This window comes from Cryptomeria japonica, chromosome 7 (genome assembly GCF_030272615.1).
Source record: "Cryptomeria japonica chromosome 7, Sugi_1.0, whole genome shotgun sequence".
Lineage (NCBI taxonomy): Eukaryota > Viridiplantae > Streptophyta > Pinopsida > Cupressales > Cupressaceae > Cryptomeria > Cryptomeria japonica.
In genome coordinates, this window is record NC_081411.1 from 498,445,879 (window position 1) to 498,456,399 (window position 10,521).

Below are 10,521 nucleotides of genomic sequence, written 5' to 3' on the forward strand. Positions count from 1 at the left end.
ACTTCTACTAAGGATCTCCCAAATCTCAGGGATAACATCAAAGATCTACATGGGATTAGCAACACCCTAGCTAATGCCCTGAAAAAAATCAATTAGTTTCTCTTCTTGGGTCTAGCTAGTTTTGCTGGCTTTGTGGGGCTTTAGTCAGTTTTCTATGGTTTTCTGCTGGCTTTTTGTTGGCTTGTTCCTTTTTGTCTCTTGTTGCTTTTTCTGTTAAGCTCTATTTGTAAAGGGTTTTGGGGCCCCTTCAAAACCTATTTTTTCCTTAATCAAAAACACTAGGACAAATGAACCCCTTGGCCAACAACTCTTCAACCTGCAACTTCAACTCACTCAACTCTTGAGTAGTCATCGGATATAGTGCTCTCAAAATAGGTTCCGCACCAAGAACCAAGTCAATGCGAAAATCTATGTCTCGCTTCAATGTGAAAATCTTCATCCACATCCTCAAGAGCAACTGCAAAAAGCTGACACCCTTGATGCATGCACCGCCTAAGTTGCATAGCGGAAATCATATGTAAGGATATTGATCGTTGAACTCCAATGATCCCCACTCTCCTGCCATGGTCATCTAAACACTCTATTGTCTTCAGATGATAGTCTACACGAGCGCTATGAGATGATAACCAATCCATCCCCAACACAACTCCATAGGACCCCAAAGGAATGACTCGAAGGTCAACTGAAGTGACAAAAGGTCCTAGGTCCAACTCACAACTGGGAATGAAGGCATCTACAAATACTCGCACACTGGTAGCCAACTCTACTTGCCACCTATCCGCCTTCTTAGCAGACACAAGCCTACATCGCTCCACAATGGGTGAAGAAATAAAAGAATCTAAAGCACCGAAATCAAAAATTACAGAGATAGGAATACCACACAACACACCTATGGTCTCAATAATGGTACTCTAATTCTCAACCTAGCAGTCATCCACAACTGCAAATACTCTATGGGATCTACTTGCATCCCCTACTGTCAGTTTTGATGTGGCTGGCCTCTGGGCACTCATCTAGTGAGGACACTGAGGGCACTAAGCAGCTTTGTGGCCAAACTGACCACAGAAGAAGCAAGCTCCTCTAATAGGTCCTCTACTACCAAATGACCCACTGGACTGCTGAAAGCTCTCCCCACTAGGGGTCTGAGATGTACCCTGAGAGGACTGTCATGGAAAAGTCTGCCTACTGTTCGACCAGTTCCTGCTCTTCTAAAACTGAGAGTTGCCACCCTGCTGGCCCTGAGACTGCTTCAGTCTTGGCGGCTGCTGCTACTAATCACCCTTAGTGGGTGCTTGAGGACCCCTAAAAGGTGCAGTAGTCTAGGACTGATTCCCTCTCCCTCTAGACCCACTGAAAGGATCACTCCCAATCTAAACTCCAGACTGGCTGCCATGAGCACGACTAAGGCCACTAGCCTGGCTTTCACCATGACTACCTCTACTAAAGCGGGCTCAAAAACTCTCACTCTTCCACTGATGCGGTCATTAAGACCCCTCAAGAAGTGTTGAACAAGCATAGCCTCATCATTTTCGATCCCAACATACTATTTGAGCTCATAGAACCTATGCTCAAACTGATCCACTGACAACCCAAACTGGTGTAGAGCATAGAACTCATCTGCACATGACTTCCTCCACTGGGGTGAGAGAAATCATGTCCTGAATCTCTCCAGAAAGATCTCCCATGACACAGTGTTAATGCTCACACTGATCCTCTCCTCCTCTAACCTCCACTAGATAGAAGTGAAACTCTCGAGATGCATGATAGCACATCTCACCTTGGTGTTGCTACCATATGGATACATGGTGAAACACCAATCTAAACTGATAAGCCAAGTCTCTGCCTTGAGACTGGTACCTTTACCATCAAAGAAAGGAGGGTTGGACCTCATCAAGTTCCTCACATGCCCCATGTTATCTGGATCCTGGTCCATTGGGACCTCTCTCCCTCTAGGAGATCTCTCTCTCTCTCTGGAATCTGCTGATGGGACTCCACTACCTAGGCATGGATGGGCTGGTCCACCTTAGGTCTGGGGCCTAGTATAGCTAGCACCTCCTGAAATATCTGCCACAACTCTTCCCTTTCGGGAACCTACTCTCCTGAATACAGTCCCTCCTGATGAACTAACTAATCCCGATCCACACTCGCATGAGTGGGTGGTGGCGAAGGACTGGTGGTTAGAACCTTGACCCCGTCCTCCTCCTCTGCCTCTAGTGCAGTCACTAACACAGCCACCTCCCTTGGCTTTCCTAGCCATGACCTAACACTGCACAAGAGAAAAAAGTTCAGATCAAAGGCTAGGAAAGGAACAAGGAAGTCACAACATAAGACCTACACAAAAGGTCAAGGCGAATGGGCTCACTACAAACCCATAGTACCCAGTGTTAAAATATGGGCTCTGATACCAAATGTAATTCCCCACCAGGAACCCCGAACGAAAACCCACAACATGGGAGAAACATTTAAAAAAAAAAAAGTATAAACATAATAAGTGCATAACACACAACATGCACAATAACACAAGCAGAAGACTTACATTAGAATTCCTTAAGGGTTTCCAACGAAGAATTAAACCAAAAGATAAATTCCACAAGTAAGGTTAATCCAATAATCCATCATTAACTCAATGATCACAAGAAGCCATATGAAATAAAAGATTACACCATTGAAAGAATGAAAGGATACAATATAATTTCTCTTCAATAAGCATGTACACATGACATAAAGAAAACTGATAAATAACATCCCAATCTTAGGATTGCATTGCTCTTCCAATACATGGCTTCTCAATATACATATAAAGATACAACTTAACCAATTACAAGGTTACAAAAGATCATGATACAATGACCACATAGGTTTCCAAATAACAAAAATCTCCAAAACATGAGATAAGCATGAGCCACGAACCACAGAAAACACCTGCAAAGCCAATCCTCACATGATAGTATGAACAAGAACATCCAATGGGAAGTGGCACTACCACCCAACCATGTAATTCCCAAAATGGAATCACCCCACCGTGCTAGGAGATAGTTGAGGATCCTCAAGCAAGCAAAAGTATGACATGGTCGACAAAACAAAATGACTCCATGACGACACAAAAAGACTCCACAATAATCCAGGTGACTCAACATCACAAATACACAAGTGACTCGATATCACAAAAAACAAGTGAACCAAAATCACACACACAAGTGAACCGACATCACACACACTAGTGATCCTAAAGATAGAGTGTCATTGCATAGCTTAAGATGGTTACCATGGTCGGCCTCCATAGGTCCCGACTTACTATCCTAGTAACCTCTCCCGAACCTCCGGTTCCAACTAAGCCTCATGTGGACCCTACTAGCCTTTCGTGAAGACAAGGTGGTCAGTTTTCCATTCCAAGCCTTCTCGCTACATTATGAGCCTCAATACAAGCACTCACCTATGCATGAGGTACAATATCTTTATTAATGTTTGAGAACTACCCACCTAATCAATTAATTAGATTATCACTTATTATCTGACTTTCACTGGGTCGTAATGCCTACCACTTTGGGCACAACTACCAAGTGAAAGCCACTCTCTTGAAGGACACTAAACAAACATGGTCATTCCCTGAGGACCCTATGGTGAAGCAGACAACCATAAGACCACTATCCAAAAACAAGTGGTCAAAACAATGATAGACTGACTCTTGGTTAACCATAAGGCAAAGACACTACATGTTTAAGACAACAAGTCATCATATATCACTTGGTCAAAGGCACCAAATACGCCACCACAAGACATCTAAACCACAGACCAAAAATAACACAATATAACTCTTGCAAGAAAAACTAATTTCACTAAGTCCATACTCAAACAATCTTTGAGAAAATTAGCATCATAAACACTTGCAACATCATTGATTGAAAATTAAATAAAACACTCTTTTACCATTCACATCCATTCAATTTCCAAATCAATATTCCATCAAGGATAAAATTCATGTCAAATACTCAATCGAATAAAAACATGAATTCCTAACAGGCATTTAATTCATTTCCAAAATATATCCAAATTAACCAATTTGAATTCCTAATTCATGCCTTGATTTCCATAGATAAATTTATTAAACCACATAATAAAAATCACATGAAAAATCACCATTTTTATTTAACACTAAAACCACTTTAAAATATATTTCATTTTATAAAATTTAAGTTCATAGCAAAAACTGGTTTGTACCGGTAAGGGTACAAGGTCAAGCGGTGGCCAAGGCCAACCCGCAGTAATGCTACTGTCGAGGCAACAGACACTACCTGCCGGTAGTACCGCTACCGCTAGTAAAGGGCTACCGACCGGTAGCACTACTGACGACCGGTAGCAGTCCTACCGACCGGTAGCATTCCTACTGACTGGTAGTGTTGCTACCGCCGATAGCAACCGCTACCGACCCATGTGGTGGGACTAGCCCGCCACAGGGTAAGGTAAAGTCCAAAATTATAAAAATTCAAAAACTCATGCTTCCAAAGCATTCTAAAACCAATAAGCCCCAAAATCGTTTAACACAAGAATGATTTATTTCCAGGTTATTTCACGGGCACACACAGAGTGCCAAATCCAAAATTTCAAATGGATATTTACCAATAAGGTAAATGGTGAAATAAAACCCCACAAGAACCCCAAATCTTGGGCAACAAGATACTAGAAAGCACATAGCAAGCAAAATCTAGTTCATTCTTTCCAAATAGAAGAGGTATTTCCAGAAGTTGATTTCCAAGAACACAAAATACAACAATTAGAGAAATGAACCATTTCTTTCCTAAATGCAACATAAGATATAAATTTCACAAAACCAACAATAATAGACACTCTTTCTTCCATTCCAATCATTCCACAAGAATCTACAGGAAGATTTGCATAATTTCAACACACAGGAAGCAAACTGAAAAATTCAAATTAAATTTAAACCAAGAAGAGATTATCCAACCTTGAAGCAAACTAGCAAGCAAAATGATGGAAGAATCCCAATCCTTGCAACCCCAATCGAATTCCAACTCCTCCTTCCAGAATGATTTACCAAATTTCTCTCCAGAAATTATTGCCTCTTATTCCCGTGAATCCCGAGGCATATATGGAAAAATAATTTTTAATCTTAACTTTCTAGGTTGAAAGTTATTCCATCCAATCAGATTTTAATATTTTTAAAGTAAAAAAAATCAGATTTACCTTTTTCCAAAAACAATTCTTTTCCAACAATGAAAATGAAAAAGTTAAATGGAAAGGTAAAAAGAAAAGCTTTTTATTTTATTTCCTATTTTCCAAAATACTTTCTTTCAACATAAGCTTATATCATTTAAATGGTTAGGCAATTATTTATTTCCTTCCATAAAATATATTAATGCAACTTTACACAATGAAATAAGCCATTTAACCATTTAATCTAGCAAATCATTAATTCAATCAAATAAATAATCTCAGAGCATAATAATTAACTAATTATGCCAACATAAGATAGCATCTTCCATTTAATTAAATAACCATACAAATGAACGAAGGCACACAAACCGAAGAATGATCAAATGACGACTCACAAATGACCAAACCAAAGCACTATGACTCGCATACCAGCCAAACAGGAAAGACAACCGAATGCAACACTCACATGAGTGTAACTGTGGGTCAATTTAGGGTCCAACAACTATCTCCTCCACTCCCATTGGACATATAAGGCATGCTTAGACCTTTGAAACCAGGTGGAGTCGATACCCCGTACCTACCTGGTACTTGTACCTGCAATGTCCTGCACCAAAGAACCACACGTCTATATAGACAAATATATATATATATATATAGACACAACACGCACACTAATTAAGGAGAGTCGTGACGTTCCCTGTCTCACCGGAGTGAGTGAAGGAAAATCATCTCCTCGCATCCCATACACATGCAAACACGCAACACATAAATAACACATCACACATATAAGGTAAGAGTGTTAGTCCATGATAATGATCCATAAAAGACCATTAATCATAAGCACTGAGATACTGCATAAAATCATACACCACAAATCCAGAGAAAGCATGAAATAACATTGCATATCATCTGAATCAATATACAATAATGTTCCATTGAATTCAATCAGAAACATACAAAAAGAGTCTGATCAAGGAGGGGTAATACAAACACCCTCTCTATCCTAGACCTCAAAGCATACATACCTTTTAAATATTTTCTTACTTCTTCCAGGGTGTCTGATCCAACCAACAAACCTACACACTCAGTTACACATGGCAGAAAAGTGCTCATTTTCATTCTTTCCATGACATCATTTTCTATCCACATAAGCTACCACATGAATTCTAAGAAATCTACCTTTGCAGAAATACTTTTTTGCAAATAATGAGGATCTTATATGTATCCATAAACCCTAATGACTGTAGATTTATCCATAAATAAACCAATCTCCAAAATTGTGCTTGTGAACTTGTTTTGGCTTCAATGTTAAAGGCCTCAACACTTCCATTTTTTATTGAGGTAATCTAGGTGAAGTGTGACCCAAGGTAGCCATAATGGGGATTGGAAAATAGTTCTGAAAAGTCACATAATCATTATTTTTACATCTTCTATTCCATATATTAAACCACAACTGGATAGGCAACTTGTTTCCTTAATTATCAATCATTCCCAAATTTATCTTATAATATAAAATTAAATTACAAAGCAAAGAATAATACTTGAACTTAATTAGGCCTTTTCCTTCTTTTACTTTGATAAATTACTCATGCATCAATCTTGCAATCTTTGAAGTAAAATCAAACTCCAAATTTACTTCAAAATTTGGTATCCTCATATCCATCATCATTAGGCTAACTGGCATCGTGTTCCCTGCATCCATTCCAAGTACTTGGAATAGAGAAAAATATGTTCTTTTGAAGTACAATTAGAAATCATCAACTACAAGGGGCTCACTATCCATAATTACCGCTATTTTTTTATCCAAACCCCTCCTCCTATACAACGGAAGATCATCATGCCTATAATTATTTCTCAACCTTTTGTAGTCTTGCTTTAGGTTTTCCAAATCAATTTTGGTGAGGGCTTGTTTTTTTAACATAAAACACTTAGTAATCGCAAATTATGTCACTTCCATCATGGGGAGGGCATTTGGTATTCTCATTGTCCTAGTAACCAGATGATAATACTACGCTAATATCCTAATATACTTGATATCTATGAATAATTTCAACATTATCAGTTTAGCTAGGTCTAGAGTCCAAGGATTGGACACTAGGACTTTGCCATTTGTTTAATCATAAAAATACTAAAAGAAAACCCAACTAGGAATGATAATTGTAGCATCTTTGCATCCCTATGCTTCATCCCTAAAAATCTTCTTAAGAGCTCTATCATCAAATTTTGGCAGTATGTCTAACAATGATTGTTGTAGTGGTCTTGTCTTTTCTTTAGGGGTAGAAGATTCCCCTTTAAGTTTTGATGATTCTAATTTTATAGGGCATTGTAAAATTTTATCCTTAAACCAACTCTACTTGAATTCCAATTTACCAGATAACTGAAATCAACAACGCTAGTATTTTTTTTTACTATTCAGGAGTTAGCTACTTGTTTTAGGGTCTTGACTTGTCATTGAGTTCTCTCCACTATCTGTTTAGAGCTTCAATTCTAAATTCTTCCCTATGCCAAGTGACAATAATTGAGTTGAAACTTAATTACTCTTTGGTGTGACTATCGAAGCTTTGTACTTCTAGGTTATCATTGAGCCACTATGTGTCTATTTGTTCCTTTGGTTCTAGTGGGTTGCTGATGACTATAAATTCCCACACCACCCTACTACAACAACCTCTTTTAATATCATTTTCCCTTCTTGCAATGTTTTGGTAACAATAGATGCCTTTCTCGCCTTACCACAATCCTCTTGTGAACAATTCTTGCAACATTCACAACTCAGCAGGTTCACTACCCACCTGCAACATTATTATAAATTATCTTCATCTTAGTAGTGAGCCAATGGTAAGCTCAAATTTGTACACCACAACCCTCCTTTGAACTATTTTCTCTTTGTTTATGATATGGTGGTGCTTAACTCATATCAGTACTTCAATCTTATCGCTACCTCGCAAGATGCCTTCACTCCAAACCATGTGAATAGTGTGGGTTAGCGGCTTTAATGCTCCACCGCAAGGTTGCTCAACCTTGGAGCATTGATGGGCACAATACTATGGTGAGAGTTATAAAACAATGCCACCTCACCAACTTTACTAGATATTAATTAACAACTCTCATGGGACTGTTAGGAAAGTGACAAAGTCATGATATAATAGGCTGATAAAATTATGAATCAAAACTATATACAATGAGGGTTTTCAGCTGTGGGAGACAAAAGTGAAAATGAATTTGGGGTTTAGGGTTTAAAATTTTACAAAATTGGACAACTCACACACAATTTTAAAAGGTTCCAATAGTGGCTCTAGTGGGGATGAATGACTTCTAGGTCATTGTGAGTCCAAAAATAACCTTCAGGATGTAGACCAAGACTAAACTACTGAGAACAAACACATTGGCACAAATAAAACCAAAACTGGAAAGACACAACCTAACCTACTGTGCATGGAAATAATCTTCTTCTCAAGAGAAGAAGTGTTTTAGGAATTTTCCATGCACTAGCAATTCTTGATTCTCACCCACCATGTTTGTAATTATTATGAATCTTATCCACACTTGTCAATGATAACAAATGGTCCTAATGAAAAATCCTCAAATTTATCATGTTTTCTCGTATCCCGTCTCCTTGCATTTCACATAAGAACTAAGTCATCAATCTAAAACTTTCTATCTTTAGCTTTCTTATCAAACAAGTATTTTACTTGATATTGCATGTTTGTATTATGTTTTTGCGCTTCTGTCCTAACCTCATCTAATTCAGCCAATTTTTTTGTTCTCTCTTCCATGGGATCAGCAACATCTAAATCCTTTTCTAAGATAAACTTGTAAACTAGTAGAAGGTTATGCATTGGAATTCTAGCTTGATTTTTATAAACCAACTTAAAAGGAGACTTTTTAGGGGCCTTTTTTTATAGTTACTCTATCAACCCACAATGCTAGCATTAACTTTGAATCCCATGCTCATTTTTTTTTATCAAGTATTCATTTAATTATCTTCATAATACTCTTGTTACTTATTTAGCTTGTCCATTTCCTTGAGGGTGATATGGTGAAGCATAGGAAATTGTAATACCATAAGGATCACAAAATTCCTTAAACTCATTAGACCTAAAATACATTCCATTATCCATAATTAACTTTATAGGGACTCCAAATATAGTGATCATATTTTCTAATAGGAAATTGATGACAACTTTGATAGTAGCCTTCTTAGTTGGTAGTGCTTCAATCTATTTGGTGAAATAATCTATTGCGGTGAGGATCCATCAGTTCCCTCCACTTGAATTGTCTAATATTTCACCAATGAAATTAATGCCCCATTGATAAAAGGGCGCTTTAATCTATAATGGTCTGAGAGGTAAGGATCCTTGATATTATAGCTTACTAGAAAACTTTTGGCATGCCTCAAATTTCCTCACATACTTGTGAGTATCAGAAAAAATATTAGGCTACTAATATCATGCCCTTAGTATCTTGTGTGTAGTAGGTTTGGCTGAAAAATGAGCTCCGCAAATAGCTTCATGCATCTCTTTCAAAAAAAATTATGCTTGCCCTTCATCTCGACACAGTAGTAGGATATCATCCTTATCTTTCCAAAATAGATCCCCATTTATAAGCACATACTTGGATGATTGAAGCTTCATATTCCTCCTTTGGTTACCATTCTATTGGGTGAAAAATTTGTAAACTAATGAAGGTTCACAAAATGTGAGTTTCATGACAACACATGAGATAATATCTCTCATAGGGCAAGATATGATCTCTCCTAGTTGTAAGGGAAGGCTCCCTCTTTCTATTGCAATTTTTTATTTTGTCTACTTGCTAAATTTACACTATTCTAGGATGAAAAAACAACTCAATTCTCTTTTTTCAGAACTAGTTCTATCTAATTCTCTTTTAAGAACATATTTCCTTAACCAAAATAACTCTAATATTGCAGTAATATTGAAAACTAAACTAACTAGGAAGTAAAGTGTCTATGAAAGAACAAAGTCTTTTGTTTCTTCCCTTTTCTAAAAATGACTTGGAACCTGGGCCTTGTGTACACCAATAACTCAAAGACTCTTCTGAATACCCAATTGCTATCAACTATTGTAACCCAAATATATTGCTAGCGAAAAGACTTACGAAACATATTGAAGGATTTTCTACTCTAACCAAATAATTTGTATAGCGCAAAGACTTCACTTTTTATCTTTCTAATACAAACTTTAGAGACAACTTGTAAAAGCTCAAAGATTTTTAAACAACCCTCTCAACCAATTTCCAGTTCTTGAATTTTCAAAGTAACTTAAAGATTGCTTGCAAAGACTCAAATAACTTTTTAATATCTAGCATCAAGAACTATACTCAACTTTTATC